Raw genomic sequence first — 21361 nt, 5'->3', positions numbered from 1 at the left:
ATAGGCACATGGCTTCTGCCGAAAAGAAGAGGCCACGATGCTCCATGAACACGACGGAGGACTCTGACTTGGAAATGTGGGGCGCAATTCTAGCGAAGAAGTTGCGAGGCCACTCCGTGTCATCAGAGGAAGAGGAAGATCCTGCTCACATTGTAGCAGATCTGACAGTTCCAACCATGGAGCCAGCAAATATGGAAACAGCGGAGGAAATAAACACCCCACCCCCGAAAACCAAGAAGGATGGACCCCTGTGGACAACAAAAAGAAGCGCCGTCCGTCCAAGGAGCAGGCAAACCAGCTCAACCGACTTGGCAAATTCAAGGTGAAGTCTCACGGGGACCACAGAACCCACTATGGCGTTGTTTCATACCTGGAATCACGACACAATCTGAAGTTCAAGATATGGTTCAACCTGAGGGGAGAACCAATATTGACTCCTCTCAACAAGGAAATGTATACCACCTTGAAGAGACCATGGAGACAGATCGCTCATTCACCCTGGAGGAACTGGACTCTCGGCAGAAGATCACCAAGGGTGTAGTGATGCGATACCCGCTGATGATGCCCATCGAGGCAGTAGCAGCCCACCCCAGTGTGGTGTCAGCTCAACATCTTGAGGCAAAGACGGCAGGCAATGCACCAACCTGACAGGTCCTTATACAGCATGTAGGACCACTGCCATCCCAGCTGGACCTCAGTTCTTGGGGCAGGTACGATGTCAGGACCTTCACAGTAGAACCAGTTCGCTGTTTCAAGTGTCAGCGTTACGGACACCTGGGTGCACTCTGTCCGAACAGAGTAATCTGTGGTGTCTGCAGCCAGCACCACCCTACGGAGGAATGCATCACCAAGCTGAAAAATGCATCGCCACGCACTCCACAGTGCCCGAACTGCAGGCAGAAACACCATGCCTGGAATCCTCGATGCCCCGAGAGGCTCGCCAGAATTCAGGGAGTCTGGAAGACGCTAAAAACTCGGCAGCAGGCTACGACGGATCATCACTTTCAGCAAACGATGGGTGCAGAGAATACTGCCATACCTCAGATCTCTCAGCAGCTAACCCAACTCAATGCCCAGGAATTCCCAACCCTCGAAGCCTCAACCAGGCGTCATGGTCAAGAACCTCCTGCACCCCTACCTCAATGAAGAAACAAAAACAAGAGGAACAGGAGGCGTCAACAGGGTACATCTGGTCAACGCGATTAGCAGGTGGCACTAAACGAGCCCCCACTGGCCATAGCACGACTACGCAGGCACTCCTTACCTGGCACAGGCGCTTTGCAGGCTCAACTGGCACCTCACCAGCAGATCCCAGCTACCCAACCTGGTATACAGCAACAGACCACGGTGCATACAATAAAGAAATCCAACCCTCAGCAGTCCCTACAGACCACAACAGCCCAGATAATATCCACTGTTTCGAACCCAACGCCAAAGCAGGCCCTCACCAGGGAGGATCTTGTAGCACTCATCAAGGTGTTCACAGATCTTATTTGCAACACAATCAACTCCACGGAACAACAGAGCATGTTCTGGCAGATTGTCAGTACGCTCCTGAGAGTGTGCTTTCTGACCGAGGAGGAGACAGTGGATGCCATGAATTTGCAGGTTCTCAGAGTGGGGAGGACTCAGTCTCCAGCTCAGGAAACAACAGCGATGGAATAACCTCGTTACCAAATCACACTCTCAAGGTCCTACAATGGAACATTCAGGGCCTGAGGGGCAAACAGCACCTCTTGCTAGAGGCAGTAATTCGGGATCGGGTAGACAGTCTTGCTACAAGAAACTCTGACTGTCCCATGTGCCCAAGACTACCCAGTTTTGCTGGGTATTTTCGGCACATGGACGCGGGCATTCACTGCAGAGGCACAGCTGTATTTGTATCCAATACAATACCTCACGAGGTTATAGCCAACCCTGTGGACTGTGGGAAGGATGTCGAGGTACAGGCCATCCTTGCTCACATACCTGGGGTGCCCATTACCATCTATAACATTTGCAAGAACCCAAGACACACCCTCGACATTGCAGAGCTCCTTGCACTAGCACGCACTGAGTGTATTATTGTGGGTGGAGATTTCAACGCACATCACCCAATGCTACACTCTCACTCAGCAACCAATGCTGCTGGCAGACACAGCAATGCTCCTACACGATATTCCAGAGGTAAAGTTGCTAAACAATGGAGACCCCCCACACCTGTTGGGTGGTTGCTTCGACCTTACCTTCAGGTCAAGACAACTTGCAGCAGGAGCCACATGGGAAACTCATCCTCACCTTGTCAGTGACCGCTTTGCAGTGATCACCACCTTCAACATCAACAGGCCTCCCACAGTTGTACTGCCTCCTAGATGGGACGTAAAGAGGGCCAACTGGAAGGTGTTCCAGAATTATCTTCATGACTGGTGGTCCACATACTCTATCTGAAGACTGTGATACAGCTGAACAGGAGCTAATCACTGTTCTCATTCAGGCAGCAGAGTGTGCAATTTCAAAGAAGTCCGCAGGACGCACACACAAAAGAGACTGGTGGTTCTACAATGACGAGGTGCGGGAGCAGAACCACCGCATCAACTCTCTTAGGAAGCTATACAGGTGTAGCCCTACGGCAGAGAACAGGAATACTCTGAGAGCCATTGTGCAGCATGCCCGCAGAGTCTCTCTCAGAGTAAAAACTGAGAAATGGCTGGAGTGGTGTTCAACATTTGGGCATCACACCACCTTATCTGAGATATGGGGCAAGCTCAACATAGCAACTGGCAAGAGCAAGCCGAGGCCACCAGCACACCCGAACCCATCTCAGGAAGCTGGAAAACTATTGGAGCTTTTCACTTCCAGGGGAGCCTCCACTCAGCTCCCACAGGACATCCGGAATATACAGACGGATCTTCTGCCACAACGCCAGTTAATGATACAAGCTGCATGTGAGTCAGAAGATGTGACTGATGAAGACCTCACGGACTTGGAACTCTGACGTGCCATTAAGAACACAGGTGACACTGCCCCGGGCATCGATGGTGTTACGTTCTCCATGATTGCACGGGCTGGGCAGAGTGGATGGGAGGCCATACTAGATGTCATTAACAAGTCGTGGAGGTCCTCGACACTCCCAGCAGCTTGGAAGAAGGTTACCATCGTACCAATTCCAAAGTCCAAGGACCCAGTCAGTATGAGACCCATATCGCTGACCAGCTGCATAGCCAAGACTGCTGAGAGGATGGTGTTAAACCGCCTCCTATGGAAACTTGGACCCCCTCATCATCACATACTTGGCTTCACCAAAGGAGTGGGTACAGTGGAGTGCATAACCACCCTACTAAGCCAGATTGCTGATAGTAACATAAAACCTAGTGTCGTCGTCTACCTCGACCTTGAGAAGGCATTTGAGCTAGCCAGCCCCACAGCAATTCTAGCAATACTAGCTGGGAAGGGAATCAAAGGATGCCTCCTGGCCTGGATAGAGTCCTACCTTAGGGGCAGGCAGGCCTGTGTCAGCTTTCAGAGACACTACTCTTCCTTTAAAACCCTGGAAAACGGCACGCCACAAGGAGGTGTGCTCAGTCCTACCCTGTTTAACGTCCTTATGCAGGAACTTGTGAGCCTTCCCTTTCACAGTGGTACACAGCTTCTCAGCTATGCTGATGATCTTGCACTCATAGTGAATGGGAAAGGCAATTTGGAGCGACAGGCTCAGAGAGCTTTGGACCTAATTATGCAGTCTTGCAAGGAACTAGGCCTCAAGATCTCAGCTGAGAAATCTCTTGCAATGATGTTCAAGGGACCAGATCCTGTGAATAGATTACGTATTCAGGATATAGAACTTGAGTGGACAGGCTCCTACATGTACTTGGGAATCTACATTGATAAAATGCTGACCTTTCAGAAACAGGCTGAGTATGTCAGGTCACATGCTCTACTCAGACTCAATGCCGTGAGAGCCATGACGAAGCACCGTGCAGGGGCAAGCAAAGATGTACTTCACTTGCACTATATACAAGCTATACGCTCGCTCATTGACTATGGTGCACCGGCGTTAGCTCATCTCTTCCCGCAAAGCAGGCAAAGGGTGGAGGTCGTACAAAACCAGGTGATAAGAACTATGCTTGGGGCCCCCATCTGGACCAACACAGTATGTCTCAGATCTGAGGCCCGGCTCCCTTCCTTGGCTGACAGAGTAAGATACGTAAACGCCTGCAAAGTAGCCATGATTCTGCACCGGCAGCAAAGTACCCCACTAAGGAGATGTATATTGACAACCATGACACAAGATCCCACACTCTTCACGGACTACTCCTGGATTCATTCGTTTTGTGCTGCTGGGCGGAAGCTGCTGCCTATACAACTACTCCTTGAGAAGAGTTGTGATCTTCCTGTTGCTGGGTACCATCCACCACCTCCCTGGCACCCAGATCCAGCCGATGTTTGCATCATGCAACTACCCATCTCTAAGCGTCTCTGCTGTATAGTCCTTGTGGCTTAGCGCTTCTTTTTGATTATAATAATAATAAAAATCTAAGCGTCTCTGCAGTCAAGACACCCTCAGCAATCATGCTGAAACAAGCATGGCACTGGCAGAGGGAGGCACATGTGCAGTGTATTTCACAGATGGTTCTGTCGACCCTGACAGGAAGAAAGCAGCAGCTGGACTGTACCACAGTGGTCACACACAAGGCTGGCGACTCCCTGACCACTGCACGATCTTTCAAGCTGAGCTAGTGGCGATTCAGCAGGCATTGTCACATGCCCTACGACATCGACTCCGACCTGTCATACATGTTGATTCCACCTCTGCAATCAATGCCCTCTCCCATCCTCAACCACAGGACAATGTTCACCTCATCACATCGATCCTGAGCATAATGACAGCCTTAGAAGTTCAGGGTAACAGATCGACATTGAACTGGATCCCCAGCCATGCTGGCGTCTGGGGAAATGAGGCGGCAGATGATGCAGCCAAGGCAGCAACAGACTATCCACATGTTGGGATTACTGTCCCCATCAGCCTTCGACAGACCAAGCTGGTGGCTGCCAGAGCCATGAAACTCATGGGGGAGGGTGATACCCCATCTCAACAGTGGTATGGAGCAGCGACTCGGGGAGAACCCCCTCCATATGATAGAAGCTGGTCCAGAGCGCAGTGTACCGCCATCCATCGGCTTCGTTTGGGCTTTTCCACAGCCAAGATGATGGTAGACAAGGCTGAGGAGATGTGCCAGTACTGTCAGCACGTTGTCCAGCGGCCCCTAACACTATCTTCTGGAGTGCGAAGTTACTGAGACACTCCGCAGGCAACTAGGACTGATATTCCCTCCCGAAGAGGACCTAGAGATGACTGCGGCCACACTAGTGTACCATGGAGTCAACGAACCAGACAAGCTGTTACCTGTGATAACGACATATCCTCCTCCTCGCTAGTGTCCATAGTTAGGAGTATATATGGTGTTGTCGCTTATGAGATGCACCAGTTGAACTGACCAGAAGAGTGCTTGAGCAGCATACGTCGCATAATAGTAGAAATCTTTCTCCCTCGGGAGCCAGAGACGGGTCATGGCAAGATTGAGACCCGTGCCAGGACTACGGTCTTGGCGAACATTATACATACATATACTGTTTGTAACGGCTTGACAAAGCTCCTGGAGAGCGAAACGTTGCCAATAAAAATGTCACATTAGTTGCACTTGTGTCCTTTAATTTTACATATTGTCGGTAATTCTACCAACATTATTACTATGTATGGTTATGCAAGTGTTTGATGTATGTCTATGCAGATGTTTAGTATATGTGTGCGCTTGTACATTTCAAAATGTAAGCAGGTGCTAGGTATACCTGTGTATGCAGGTGTCTGGCGTATGTGTGTATGCAGGTGTCTGGTGTACGTGTGTATGCAGGTGTTCCTGCCAGGAGTCTACCTGAAGTGTGTTGTGAGGGTCAACGCCCTCTCTGTCAGGTCCCAGACCAGGCCTCTCGATGCATGACATGATCAGCCAGGCTCTTGGTGCTAGTCGCCCGAAGCCCAGCATAAGCACCACAGCCTGGCTGATCAGACACTGACTTGAGAAACTTGTCCGGTTCCTTCTTGAAGACAACCATGTGAAGGGAGAATATTTAGTTTTTAGTCCGTAGCGTTCTCACTGCAGGGGTATGTTGCACCATCTGCTAAGCCTTACTTTCATGGGGGAACAATTTGTGTGTGCAGACTTGGGATCAATCCTTTTAGAATTTTCCATTTGTAGCTTATACTTTACCTTTCTCATCTACGGTCGAGGGAGTACAGAGAGAGGGACTTGAAACGTTCCCAGTAATTTAGATGCTTGGCTAAATTTATGCAAACAGTGAGGGTTCTCTGCACGTTCTCAAGGTCTGCAATTTCGCCAGCCTAGGGAGAACGAGTGACTTGAAGAATATCATCATTGGCTTGGCATCCCTTGTTTTGAAGTTGCTAGTTATCCAGCCTATCTTTTTCCTTGTGCTTGTGATAGAGACGCCGTTGTGATCCTCTTACATAATCACTCCCAGGTCTTTCACATTAGTGTTACACTTTATTGAGTGATTCAAGTTTGTCGTGTGCTTCCTTCAAGCCTTTATATCAGTCTTTCCGTAGCCGAGTAGCTGAAACGTCCTTATTGAACATCATATTGTTGTCAGTGGCACCCTGGAAGACTTTTTTTCTGTCAGCTTGGAGGTATGTTGTGTCTTCAAAGGCTGTTACTCTCGCAACCTGATCTTGGATACAATGGAAGACAAGCAAAACGCAGCAGTTTATAATGACTTTGCAAAAGCCTTTGACAAGTGTGATCATGGTGCACACAAAAAGAAGAACTGGAAAGTGTACAAATGGATATTTAGTCTTCTAATGAACAGAACTCAAAGTGTAATAGTGAAGAGAGTGAAATCAGAGGCTGCCATAAAGAAAAACTGTTCCCCAAGGTACAGTACTTGCCACTGTTTTCTTCTCGTTCTTATGATTTACGTCTCTTTGTCGAAAATAAGAACGAGAAGAAAACAGTGGCCAGTACTGTACCTTGGGGAACAGTTTTTCTTTATGGCAGCCTCTGATTTCACTCTCTTCACTATTACACTTTGAGTTCTGTTCATTAGAAGACTAAATATCCATTTGTACACTTTCCAGTTCTTCTTTTTGTGTGCACCATGATCACACTTGTCAAAGGCTTTTGCAAAGTCATTATAAACTGCTGCATTTTGCTTGTCTTCCATTGTATCCAAGATCATGTTGCGATGGTCAAGCAATTGTTGAGATTAGATGTGATTTGCTATCTTGCTTCTTAAAACTCAAAGGTTTTGACAACATGGGACATCAGCGCTATCAGTCTATAGTTTTTTGGTATTGCTTTATTCCCTCTTCTGTGGCGTGGATCGCTGGAGTGGATTTTAAGAACTATGGGATGATACGTGTGTCCAGGCTCCTCCACTGGAAATTCAAGGCACGAGATAGTGGTTTCATGGAGTTCCATGGGTCAGTGTCTAGGGCAGAGTGCGGGTACGTACAGAAATGGAGATGTTGGCAGAGTTGAGAGTTTCGTTCTTGAAAAAACTTTTATAATGTCAATCTATTGCTGATTAATGTACGTTTCTCTTAACGCAGAGTCATAGTGCAACTTCAGTATTTCGCTAAATTCTTTGTTGTCATCAGTGTAGGTTTAATCTCCTTTACCCTATTAGATGTGCTTTTTGCCTTGGATTATGCTAATAAGAAAAAGTATTTAGGATTTCTGTTTCACTTATGTCTTTTTGTTCCCTCTGGCTCTCCTGAGGCTCGTATGATGCATTCAGTTTGAGCTCAATATTTTCCATTTCCTCCCAAGTGTTTCTTTTCGTTTTTCAGAAAGTTTGAATTCACTGAGAGGTTCTGTAATTCTGTCTTCGTCTGTAGAGGGAGCGCCTCTCTCTAACCTACAACTTCTCTGTTTTCTTAATGGCACGTGTCTGGAGTCTACTTCAAGTGCTATTCAGCTCATCCTCTCCATACATTGCTTCAAATTCTTGTCTGTCATGTTTTCCCCCAGCATGTTTCACCAGGGTCGTGATTTATTTGCTCCCAGTTAATGTTATTGTTGAAATTGAATTTGTTGAATACAAAATTGAGACTTGTTATATTTTAGTGCTGAAAACCAGAAACTAGCGTGTATGGAAGGTTGACGGTTGATTAGCTTGTGGTCAGAATTAGTTGTTTTTGACACTGTTATGTTCAGTATTAGATCCTCATTGTGAGTAAGAGGTCGAGGGTATTTTCTGCTCTGGTCGGTTCTGCTCTTTGCTACCTTAAGGCGAATTCATTGTATTGGATTTTTTTCTGCTGTTACAGTCTGTGTAACATCTGTATTAGATGTTTTAAAGTGAAACTACCAAGCAATAAGATTTTTAGGGCTGGGTTTCAGATTTTCAAGATGGAATTAGAGCTTCAACAGTTGGTCTATAAACTGCTGAGAAGTTGCGTCTACAACTTTATAGCCAAAGCTTCAACCACAACATTTGTGGTGTTAAATAACGAAATGCAAATGAGGGACTCTTCAACGCCCAGACCAACAACCCCTCCCCCTTCCCCCCCACTTATTTTATTGCGTCTGAGTAGATCATAACTTGGCATCCATATTTCATTATCAAAATCTTTTACAAGCGTCTCTGTGAAAGCCACAAACAACGTATTTGATTAAGCATTTTGTTATTACTCGTTTAAAGACTTTGAATGTTTGCAAATATAAAATGTAGCAGCACCAACGGGTGCTGCTACATTTTCCTCATTTCTTGCAATTCTTTTTCTCTGTCCGTATGGCTGTGTCACACGCAGCTGGTCGTTCACGAGGCCTTTTATCTCATTCCTTCCTATGGAATACACGACAAATTATATCACTGCATCTTATTAAACTATAACACATTTTGGGATAAAAGTATTTACAGGTCTTGAGATTTGGTAGATTCCTCGTTCAGAAACAATGAGGAATTAATCAGAGACATAATATTAAAAAAAATACTCTGATCACAACATCATAGAAATACAACTGAGTATAAACTCAATAGTGGGAACTCCAGCAGTAATGTACGAGATGGGATGTTCAGTAGATTTAACACTAACAATCGTAGAATTGATTGGTATAAAATTAACAGAGTTGTCAGACATATCCTGGGAGTGTCATGAGCACCCTAAACCCTTTCCAGTGTTTGAAAAGGCTGAACACAGAAGCATACAAGGTTTGGCTTTGCTTATTTTCGAGAGTTTTCCTACTCCTGGAGCCCGGCCATAGGCCAGGTCTGTTAAATATATACTATTCAGAAAAGCTGGAAAACCAAATACAGAAAGAGAGCGTAGAAGAATGTTTAGAAGATAAAGGTCGCCGAATTGCTTAAAAACTTAATTGCTACAATGAAGGAAATATTTATATACGTATGTTGAAGATTGAGACACTTATGTAACATATGGGAATCTTTATTGAAGAAACGTTTCGCCACACAGTGGCTTCATCAGTCAAATACAAAGTAGAAAGGTGTAAGAAGAGGAGGAGTTTGAGGTAATCAGTCCCTCAGCCTGGAGTCGATGTGTTCAGTCCATCAATCTTGTCGGTTTTAAACCAAATATCACATATACAAATGTGAAATCCAGGCTAAAAACTACCTGTACAATTGGACCATTAATCACAGAAGGTACATACATGGACCATGAACAGGAAATGAGCGAAATTTTAAAAGACCACTACAAGTCGACGTTCAACAACCTAGAAAATGAAAACATTGTGGAGACTGCAGAATTTCGTTTTTAATTTCATCTGAAGGTCAGACAAACCAAATAACTGACAGCACTGACCTCGCAGAATTCATCACCATAACCGGATTCATGAAATTCATTGCCCTTTTGAGAAAGAGCCGGTGGCCTGGTGGCTAAAGCTCCCGCTTCACACACGGAGGGCCCGGGTTCGATTCCCGGCGGGTGGAAACATTCCGACACGTTTCCTTACACCTGTTGTCCTGTTCACCTAGCAGCAAATAGGTACCTGGGTGTTAGTCGACTGGTGTGGGTCGCATCCTGGGGGACAAGATTAAGGACCCCAATGGAAATAAGTTACAGTCCTCGATGACGCACTGACTTTCTTGGGTTATCCTGGGTGGCTAACCCTCCGGGGTTAAAAATCCGAACGAAATCTTATCTTATCTAGGTGAAATACCAGAGACCTTAAAAAGTGCATAAAGGAGGAAGGAGAGAGAGAGAGAGAGAGAGAATTACAGACGAGTAGCCACACATTTGAGAGTGATGAGATATTAAATTTCAAATATTATGGAACATCTCCCTTAGTTTTCATTATAATATGGAACATCATAACCCGCACAACACAAACATCATGGATTTAGAACCGAGTGATAATGTTTGTTACAGTTACTAAATCACTATGACAGAATTACAGAGGTATGGGAAAAAACACAAGCGTGATATACATGGATTTTGCAAAGGTATTTGACAAATGTGATCATGGTGTGATTGCGTCTACAAAGTGTAGACGCAATCCTTGCGCGTGTAGTTGTGGTTATCTGTGATGGTGTAGTGGGGTTTCTTGTGACATGCGTGGAAATATGAATGTTATTCTACCGTCCCCAGACACCGCGTTGCCAGACGTGTCGCTGCTGTTTATTTTATAATTTGATTATTTTTATTTATTAAGTTTTTAGCCTGATCTAACATAAAGTATTTTTAATTGCAGAAAGTGACGCTGGGAAACGTGCAAGAAAGTAAAGGTATGTTGCAATTATTGTTAAATGTGTGCAACACTGGGCGACACTTGGACAACATACGTGCAACACATGTGCAACACTGGGAAACATGTGCTGTGGAAAAACCCAAGTTTTCCATATAGAGAAAGGGAGGCTTGTGACATATTGCCATGGTGCCACGCCTCCGACTTAAACTTTGATTATAAGGCTAATTAATTGTAAGGTATTAGTAAGTTAGAACCTAGCCTATGATTGTAGTTTGAACAGCTAAGTTAGGCTAGGAATGTAGGTGTATCTCCAGTAGCAACATTGTCTTTATAGGCCTTCAACTTAACACCACAGATGCCAAGTACCATTGGAAACCCTATAGGCCTCAATCACTAAGTGTTAGCTGACAGAGGTCAGCCGTGTTCGTTTGAAAAGAGAACATATGATAATTCTGGTATTCGTGGCTCATAAGTTACTGGTGCGATAGCGACTCATAAATCGTTCTCGGGTAGGATAGACATCTTGAAAGCTTCGAGACAATGAATCTCTTTTTTTTGGCTTTGCAACTGATCCTAAGGTAAGTGTCCTTGTTAGAATTTATGCAAATCTGTATTGCACGTGTATTTTTGTTGCTTTATATTGCGAGTCTAGGCAGCAGAGATGGATTGGTAGGTAAGACACATAGGCAACATTTAGGCAACTTTATTCCGAAACGTTTCGCCTACACAGTAGGCTTCTTCAAGTTGAGTACAGAAAGTAGGCAGGAACAGTAGAGATGTGAAGACGATGTAATCAGTCCATCACCCTTGAAGTCGTAGATTTGAGGTTGTCAGTCCCTCAGCCTAGGAACTGAACTTCTCCAGGCTGAGGGACTGACAACCTCAAATCTACGACTACAAGGGTGATGGACTGATTACATCGTCTTCACATCTCTACTGCTCCTGCCTACTTTCTGTACTCGACTGAAGAAGCCTACTGTGTAGGCGAAACGTTTCGGAATAAAGTTGTCTACATGTTGCCTATGTGTCTTACCTACCAACCTGTCGGTATTGTATACCAGCAGAGATGGAGTCTAATAGACCTCACCCAGAGAATTCATCCAGTTCAAAGCTTTTAAGTACATCCATAGTCATACATACCTAGTCGTGGGATGACTGGGGTCTAAAGTGGACTTAACTGATGAGGTGGTTAATTAATGTTAATCAGGTAGAGCCTTCTTTTAACATTGGAAAGGAGGAACACTCCCGTAGGCCTGTTGACCCATACTAGGCAGGTCCTTCACAAATCCATCCCACTAACAGAATATTTGCCCAACTCATTTTCAATGCTACCCAGGCAATAAGCTTCGATAAATTTGTTCACTCCTGTGCAAGTCCCATTCAAATCCAACCCCTTTCACTCGTGTACTTGTCCAACCTACACAAGGTTTTAGCATCAGTAACCCTACTAGGAAGACTGTTCCACTCATCAACTACCCTATTTCCAAACAAATGTTTTCCTAAATCCTTTCTAAATCTAAACTTATCTAATTTGAATCCATTATTGCAGGTTCTCTCTTGGAGAGATATCTTCAAGACCTTATTTATATCCCCTTTGTTAATACCCATCTTCCACTTATACGCTTCAATCATGTCTCCTCTCATTCTTCGCCTTACAAGTGAATGTAATTTAAGGGACTTCAATCTTTCTTCAAACAAAAGATTTCTAATACTATGTATTAATTTTGTCATTCTTCGCTGAATGTTTTCTACTGATCCCTGTGGTACGCCACTTGTTACAGATCCCCACTCCGATTTTTACCCCATTTATGCACACTGCTTCCTGTTGGTGAGCCATGACTCGATCCATGATAGCACTTTTTCTCCCAATGCCATGAGCAGCCACTTTCTTTAACAGTCTCTGATGCGGTTCTATTAAAAGCCTTACTAAACTCCAAATAAACAATATCAAATTCTTTATCATGTTGTTAGGTAAGACACATATGCAACAGTTAGGTATCTTTATTTCGAAACGTTTCGCCTACACAGTAGGCTTCTTCAGTCGAGTACAGAAAAGTTGATAGAAGCAGAAGATATTGAAGACGATGTAATCAGTCCATCACCCTTGAAGTTTTGAGGTGGTCAGTCCCTCAGTCTTGAGAAGAGTATTGTTACATAGTCTGAAACAACATGGAGTTGAAGTGACAAGATGGAGCCTTATATAACTCCAGGATGTGAGATGTAGGCCACTAGCAGAGGTAAGAATGTTGTCGTTGGAAGGTCAGGTCCCTCTCAAATCCAGCCATTCTCACTAGTAGAAGTTGACAAAGTTGATTTCAGGTCTGTACCAAGATACCCTTGTGTTGCAGTGTCTGACAGAGTGAACATTAAAATGGTATAAAATACCTGTCGGTATTTTATGAGTGAACAATAAAATGGTATATAATACCGACAGGTTGTTTAGGTAAGACACATATGCAACAGTTAGGTATCTTTATTTCGAAACGTTTCGCCTACACAGTAGGCTTCTTCAGTCGAGTACAGCAAAGTTGATAGAAGCAGAAGAGACTTGAAGACGATGTAATCAGTCCATCACCCTTGAAGTTTTGAGGTGGTCAGTCCCTCAGTCTAGAGAAGAGCATTGTTCCATTTTGGTATTTTGTACCATTTTAATGTTCATTCTTCATGATCAACAGCCACAAAAGCTTTCCTGAAGAAAGTAAATTAGTTAGGCAGGAACGGCCCCTCCTGATCCATGCTGAGTATCATTAATCAGATTATGCTTATCAAGATGGCTTCTTATAATCTCAGCTATAATTAACTCTAGTAATTTGCCTACAATTGAGGTTAGGCTTATTGGCCGGTAATTTGACGGTAACGACTTGTCCCCTGATTTAAAAATAGGAATTACATTGGCCATCTTCCACATATCAGACACTACATCTGTTTAAAGAGATATATTAAAAATGTTAGCTAATGGTTCACACAGCTCCATTTTGCACTCCTTAAGAACATTAAAATGGTATAAAATACCGACAGGTTGTTAGGTAAGACACATATGCAACAGTTAGGTATCTTTATTACGAAACGTTTCGCCTACACAGTAGGCTTCTTCATATTGTTTCAGACTTCGGAACAATGCTCTTCTCCAGACTGAGGGACTGACCACCTCAAAACTTTAAGGGTGATGGACTGATTACATCGTCTTCAAGTATCTTCTGCTTCTATCAACTTTTCTGTACTCGACTGAAGAAGCCTACTGTGAAGGCGAAACGTTTCGTAATAAAGATACCTAACTGTTGCATATGTGTCTTACCTAACATCCTTAAGAACACTTGTTTGATTATCATATCCCTAGTGACTGTGATATTATGTAATTTATCTTCTTCAGGTCCATTATAAAAGTTAATTATTACAATATTGTTAGTGTCTTCCTGTGTGAAAACCGAGAGAAAATAATTATTAGAAATCGAGCATATTTCATTCTCTTTGTCAATAAGATGCCCAGAGTTTTTTTTTCAGAGGACCTATCTTTTCTCTAACTTTTATTCTATACACCTGGAAAAACTTTTGGGTTAGTTTTCGAATCCCTAGCAACTTTAATTTTATAGTCCTGTTTAGCTTTTCTTATCCCCTTTTTAACGTTCCTCTTAATATCAATACTATATTGATTCATAAGATGACCCTCACCTCCCCTGATGTGCCTATAAATAACTTTCTTCTGTTCTAAAAGATTCTTGAGCCTATTCATGCATCTCAGGTCATTTTTATTCGATCTAATTTCTTTATATGGAGTAAATGTACTTTGGGCAGCATGTATAGTGTTTAGAAAGCTGTCATATTGATAGCTCTCTTCGTTACCCCAGTCCACAGATGACAGTTGTTCTCTAAGCCCATTGTAATCTATTAAGGGAAAATCTGGGATCGTTACTGAGTTATTCCTACTGTTATACTTCCATTTAATACTAAACGTAATTGATTTGTGTTCGCTTGTGCCGAGTTTCTCTGTAATTACTAAATTGTTAACAAGGGTTTCCTTGTTTGCCAAAATCAAGTCAAGCAGGATATTTCATCTTGTAGGCTCTGTAACTAACTGCTTTAAAAGACAATCCTGAACTACCTCTAAGAAGTCGTTAGACTCTAAATTCCCAGTCAGGGAATTCCAATCAATATGACTAAAGAATTACAAATTTATCGTGCCTTGTGGTTCTAACAGTTTCCTCTCACAGTAGTCTTCCTTGGTCCCTATCCAAGTTTGGGGGACGGTATGTCACGCCTAAAATCTAAAGTAAAAGGACACAAGTGCAACTAATGTGACATTTTATTGTGGCAACGTTTCGCTCTTCAGGAGCTTTGTCAAGCCGGCTTGACAAAGCTCCTGGAGAGCGAAACGTTGCCACAATAAAATGTCACATTAGTTGCACTTGTGTCCTTTTACTTTGCATATTGTCGGTAATTCTACCAATTTATTACACGCCTAAAATCAATTTTTCATGCTCTGAAAATTATACCCAGACACAGTATGTGTTCAGACTTTGTACCCGTTTTTATGGAACAATTCAAACGATCCCAGACACAGTGCCCCCCCCCCCCATCCGATACTTCTGTCTACTTGGAACAGTTTAAACCCTTGAATGTGACATTCAGCAGGCATGTCACAATATTTCGTATTAAACGTCTCAGTTATGGCAAATACATCTTTACCTGCACTTGCAACTAATCTCAATTCGTCCATCTTATTTCTAGCACTACGACTATTAGTGTTATATAAATTTAGAAACCCTCCCTTTTCTCTTCCTACTCATTTCTGTTCCTCCACTGTACCTGTTACTGTCCTTGTCACCTAGTATCACTGGCTTTCCAATATTCACCAATAACTCTACCTCATTCTGCCTATAACTGGTTTCCCTAAAACTCCCACTGTTACTACACTGAGAATTCATTGCTTTCCCACAAAAATCCATACCACTAACTATTACTAGTTTAAAGACCTAACAGCTTTTTCCACTGCACTGGTCAGGGTCTTCCCCCAAACCTAGATAAGTGAACCCCTCCCCTGGCATACATGTCATTTCTGCCATAGAAGAGGTCCCAGTTGTCTATGAATGTTACGGCATTTTTCTTACATCGTTTGTCCAGCCAGCATTTGACATCAGTTGGCCTGGACAACCATTTATTTCCAACTCTCCTTGGCAAAACGCCACATATCACAGGATTCTCACCCTTCTTCCTAATTATCTCTATTGCTGACCTATACCTGCTGATTAGGTCTTCACTCCTACATCTGCCAACATCGTTGCCTCCCACACTGAGGCAGATAATGGGATTGCTCCCACTACCTTTCATGATGTCTAGACGGCTAAGAATATCCTCCATCCCAGCCCCAGGAAAACACACACTATGATTCTTTGTATCTCTAAGGCAAAAAGCCCCACCCATAAACTTAACCTGACTGTCTCCAACTAAAACAATGTTCTTACCTTCACTGGCAGAGTTTGTGATGTTCTGGATGGTTTTCATTGGCATGGCCCTTATTGGAATGGTCTTCATTGGAATGGTCTTTGATGGGGTTACAAGGGATGGCATCTCAACCTCGTCTGCCAGTGCTTCCTTGGTGCTCGTGGTGACATTCCCAGCAGACAACCCACATTCTTGGGTAGCACAGAAAATGAGTTCGAAGTTTCCACAGTAGTCTTCTTGTTTGTCGTTGTTTGTGCCACTCCTTCCATCTTCTTGATCCTCAGCTTCCTCCCATGTTGCCTGGCCACTGTCCAGGTTACCCTCCTGACCTGAGGACTTGCAGGAGGATTACTACAAATCCTCTTGGTTTCCTCTTTCAATAGCCATATCTCGAGTTTAGCCACCCTAAGCTCCTCCTCAGGCTACTGGTAAAGTTGTTCAATGGAGGACATATTGGTTCAGATTCACAAACAGTTCACTAGACATGTCCTCACAGAGCTAAGTACAGATCACCACTGAGCTAAGTACAGGTCACCACTGAGTTAAGTACAGGTCACCACTGAAGCAACACTTGTGTAACACTTAGACATCAGGCTGGCAGGATACACTGCCTAAGTATTACACAAGTGTCGCTTCAGTGGTGACTTAGCAAGTATCCTACTTGCCTTTTATTGACAGCTTGGATCATGCTACATGCAGGATGCCTGTCATGCAGGCAGATTGTCTCGTATGGACTGACAGACACTACAGAGATGAATATCAGGCAGTGATTCTATACTATGCAAAAATAATGTTTGTACAACAGGAAAGCATAAATCATACTTGTAAATCATATTAAAAGCATTATGAATCTTAGTGGTTCGTAGTGGGAATCAGAAGAGATCGATCCACACTATTCAGGTGATCTACAGGTTTTGGGGTAAATTATATTCAAAAGAGTAAAGGAAACTTGACAGGGTAATCTGGTGCACACAAGTCACAGTTATTAAAATCCAGAACTCCTAGAGGACGTGAATAATCAATGTTCAATAGAAATTAATCTAGTTGATGAGACTGGCATAGTCATGCAGAGCAACTCTTAAAGTTTAAGTATCTACACTACACAAACACGCACACATTTTTTTAAGCAACTAAATGTAAGAACAAACACTTATTTATACAGTATGTCAGATAATGTGAGGTGACAGTCACACAGCTACTGCAAAATGATTCACGGTCCAGTAAAGATTACAAAGTTTAGCAAAACTAAAGTTGGTAAGGTAATGACTGAAGCAACAGTTTATCTGTACAAGGTATTCACATTTTACTCCAGTTCTGCTATGTCAAGTTTACATATGCAGAGTATTCATCTGACCTAGAAGGTCAAATTCAGTGGCAATGGCTAACACTTGCATTGACCGAGAGGAATCAAAATTAGTGATGTTGGCTAACACCTGTGGTATCGTCAGCATTTGGCATGACCATAGGGAGTAGCGACAGTCAGGACATGTGTTAGTCAGGAGGTTAGAAGTAGAAGGTTTGAAGAGATGGTCAAACACTACCTCTCCAGTCTGAGTGCCGGAAATCTCGTCAGTATCGTCACAAACCATCTTCATATGCTCCAAATGCAATTCTTTGCATTGACCAATATCTATTTCTCTAACCTTGTACTTAGTACTACCTATGTGTTCAATGGCTCGATAAGGGCCAACAAACTTCTGGTCAAAGTGCATCAAAAACCCTAGTTTGTATGTGTAAATTCGACTCGTATGTCATTTCGCACACAATTTGAAATTTTGAAAAAAACTCATTAAATTTTGGCTGGTATTAAAGTGTTCTAGTATCATTTAATAACTCACACTAAATCGAGATTTGCACTGTTCAAACTTGCACTAATTGCGACCTAGCTGTGTGTATGTACGGCTCTTAGGTGCCTGACCCTCTGCAGCAAGTGAAAATCACTGACGAGTGGAAGAGTGGTTTTTTTTTTTTTATCCAGTCGGATGAAGGGCTCTTGATCTAGTGAACTGGATCTGTGCTCCAGTTCCCTGAATATAGCCTGAATGGCTTTCATCTCCCCCCACAGGCGCTGTATAATTCCTACGGGTTTATCGCTCCCCATAATAATTTGTTATCGAATGCATCTAGAATGCTTAATAACGTGTTTACACTATCATATATTAAGTGCTGAATATATCTAGGCATAAAAATAAGATAAAGTAAAATACATATACATATGGTGCTGGTCGCCCTTTGTCGTGTGGGGTTCGGTAGGAGATTAATGGATAAGGTAAACTCACTTGTTGGATGGTAACGCTATATTGTCAGACTGTGGTAATGGGAGATGGAGCCCAGCCTGCCGTGTTCTGCCTATAGCATAGTAGTGTATGTCGAGACGACATACGTAACATGACCGAGCTGTCAGCATAGTTGCTGATCCTCCCTTATATGTGTTATATAGATTAGCTGAGTATCATAGTACCATCCATGTGTTTATATAGAAGATCCCTTAGGCCTGTGACTGTATGACGTCACGGGATGCTCCATGAGTGAGCGGGACAGGCTATCTCGTCCTCACTCGACGCATAGGCATAGAAGAAGGCAGAACACGGCAAGCTGGGCTCCATCTCCCATTACCACAGTAATGGGAGATGGATATGACAATATAGCGTTACCATCCAACAAGTGAGTTTACCTTATCCATCAATCTCCTACCAAACCCCACACGACACCTTTCCCTACGCAACTGTTGTACAAAAATGGCGGAAAAGCGCTAAAAGCACTGATAATGAAAAATGGCTCAGTTGAAAGTCAGTGAGAACGTGGAACACCGAAAAGAGTGTGCCGAATACACGGGAGGTGTAGTATCTTGCAGGAGTGAGGAAAAGCCAGTTGTACGTGCAGGGAGGCCTTGGGTAGAATGAAAGGAGGTAAGGCAGCTGGGATTGATGGGATCAAGACAGAAATATAGTTTTGGAATGGTTGTTGCTTTTAGTAAATGTATGAGCAAGGGATAGGCACCTAGAGATTGACAGAGAGCATGCATAGTTCCTTTGTATTAAGTCAAAGGGGACAAGATGAAGTGTAAAAACTATAGTTGAATAAGCCTGTTGAGTATACCTTGTAAAGTTATTATTGAAAGAATTAAGATGGAGAGCAGGATCGCAGATGAACAAGGAGGCCTTAGGAAGGGTGCAGGGTGTGCAGACCAAGTGTTTACAGTGAAACATTTAGATGAACAATATTTAGATAGGGGTAAAGCGGCTTTCGTTGCATTTATCGATTTGGAAAAGGCATATAAGATAGGGTGGATAGGAGAGCAATGTGGCAGATGTTGCAAATGTATGGAATAGGTGGAAGGTTACTGAAAGCAGTTAAGAGTTTTTACGAGGATAGTGAGGCTCAGGTTAGAGTATATAGGAGAGAGGGAGATTATTTCCCAGTACAAGTAGGCCTTAGTGAGGGATGCATGATGCCACAAGTATATTTATAGATGAGGTTGTGAGACAAATGAATGCTAGGGTGTTCGCAAGAGGTGTATGGTTAAAAGATAAAGAATCTTACACAAAGTGGGAGTTGTCACAGGTGCTTTTTGCTGATGACACTGTGATTTTAGGAGAGTCTGAAGAGAAGTTGCAAAAGTTGGCGGACAAATTTGGGAGGGTATGTAAAAGAAGGAAATAGAAAGTGAACATAGGAAGGAGGAAGGCGATAAGAAAAAAATTTAGATAGTGAAAAATTGGATATCAGATTGGAGGGTGACAGTATAAATGAAGTGATGTATTCAGATATTTGGGAGTGGATGTGTCAGCAGACGGGTCTATGAAAAACGAGGTGAATCATAGAACTGATGAAGGAAAAAAAAGGTGAGTGGAGCACTGAGGAGGCTGTTAAGACAAAGAACATTATCTATAGAAGCAAAGAGGGGAATATATGAGAGTATAGTGGTACCAACACTCGTATATGGGTGTGAAACGGGTAGTGAATGTTGCAACATGGAGAAGGCTGGAGGCAGTGTAGATGTCGTTTCTGAGGGCAATCTGTGATGTGAATATTATATTGAGAATCCGTAGCTTAGAGATTAGAAGGAGGGCCAAAGAGGGGTTATTGAGGTGGTTCAGACATTTAGAAAGGATGGAACGAAATAGAAGGATTTGGAGGGTTTATAAATCAGTAGTGGAAGGAAGGTGGGGTGGGGGTTGTCCTGGGATGGGTTGGAGGAACAGGGTAAAGGAGGCATTGTGTGTGAGGGGCTTGGACTTCAAGCAGACATACGTGAGCGTATTAAGAGGGAGTGGAGGCAAGGGGTTTTTATGACTTGTGCTGTTGGGGTGTCAGCAAGGTAACATTTATGAAGGGATTCAGGGACAGTGGTTAGCCAGATTTGAGTCCTGGAGGTGGGATGTACAGTGCCTTCACTCTGGAGGGGTGGGGATATGTTGCAACTTTTCAGTTGTAGTGTAGGCACGCGTTTGGCTGGACATTGATGAAAAAAAAATACGAAACACAAAGGAAATCAAATAATGTATAACACAATGCGGTAGTCAATATGCGCTGATGCAGGATCACACTGAGCAGAGTTAAACACTAGAAAATTCAAGAAATATAGAGCATAAACCGGTATTACTGTACACTGATTCAGAATTACACTTCTGATATAGTCACACACATTAGAAAAGATCAAAATAATACAGGAAACAAGTCCTTGAGGAACTGGACTGAACCAATATCACTTGGAAATGGTATAAAATACCGACAAGTTGAGGATTAAGACCCAAGTGCAGCAGTTGGGAATCTTTATTGATGAAACGTTTCGCCTACACAGTAGGCTTCTTCAGTCAAATACAGAGGACCTGGGATAACCCAAAAAAGTCAAAGTGACTTATTTCCATTGGGGTCCTTTTAATATCTAATTATTGTACAATGTAGGAATAAGGTGAAAAGAGTTATCTACATTTACATGTGTGTTATATAAAAAAATAAATCATTCTCCTCCCTCTCTGTCGCTACATTCATTACGCACCTTTTGGCTCTCTTCTTGAACTGGCTTATACTATGACTGGCTTTGACATGTGCAGGCAGTCTGTTCCATTCCTTTATTGTTGTACAATAAAAGATGTCTGAAGCCTGGCCACTGACTGTGGGTACTACAAAGTTGTGCTCTCTCCCTCTAGTACTATGATGGCTTTGGTTCCCAACCTTCACAAAATTGGCAGCAAAATATTCTGGACCCTGTTTTG

The 21361-nt window shown here is 43.2% G+C and overlaps 1 protein-coding gene across 8 annotated transcripts in view; it reads left to right on the top strand.

The window, feature by feature from the left end:
• LOC128699669 (serine-rich adhesin for platelets-like) overlaps positions 1-21361 on the top strand; it is a 1564428-nt gene that overhangs the window by 262687 nt on the left and 1280380 nt on the right. For 7 of the 8 annotated variants that reach the window (XM_070099420.1, XM_070099418.1, XM_070099410.1 and 4 more), the window contains one exon: positions 10707-10740. The gene's annotated coding sequence lies outside the window, so the exon portion shown is untranslated. Of the gene's footprint in view, positions 1-10706; positions 10741-21361 lie in introns of those variants that run through there. The other variant, XM_070099416.1, reaches the window with a different exon arrangement.

Source organism: Cherax quadricarinatus, chromosome 67 (assembly GCF_038502225.1).
Source record: "Cherax quadricarinatus isolate ZL_2023a chromosome 67, ASM3850222v1, whole genome shotgun sequence".
Lineage (NCBI taxonomy): Eukaryota > Metazoa > Arthropoda > Malacostraca > Decapoda > Parastacidae > Cherax > Cherax quadricarinatus.
Note: the sequence above shows the minus strand (reverse complement) of the source record. Positions and strands in the feature narration are given on the sequence as shown.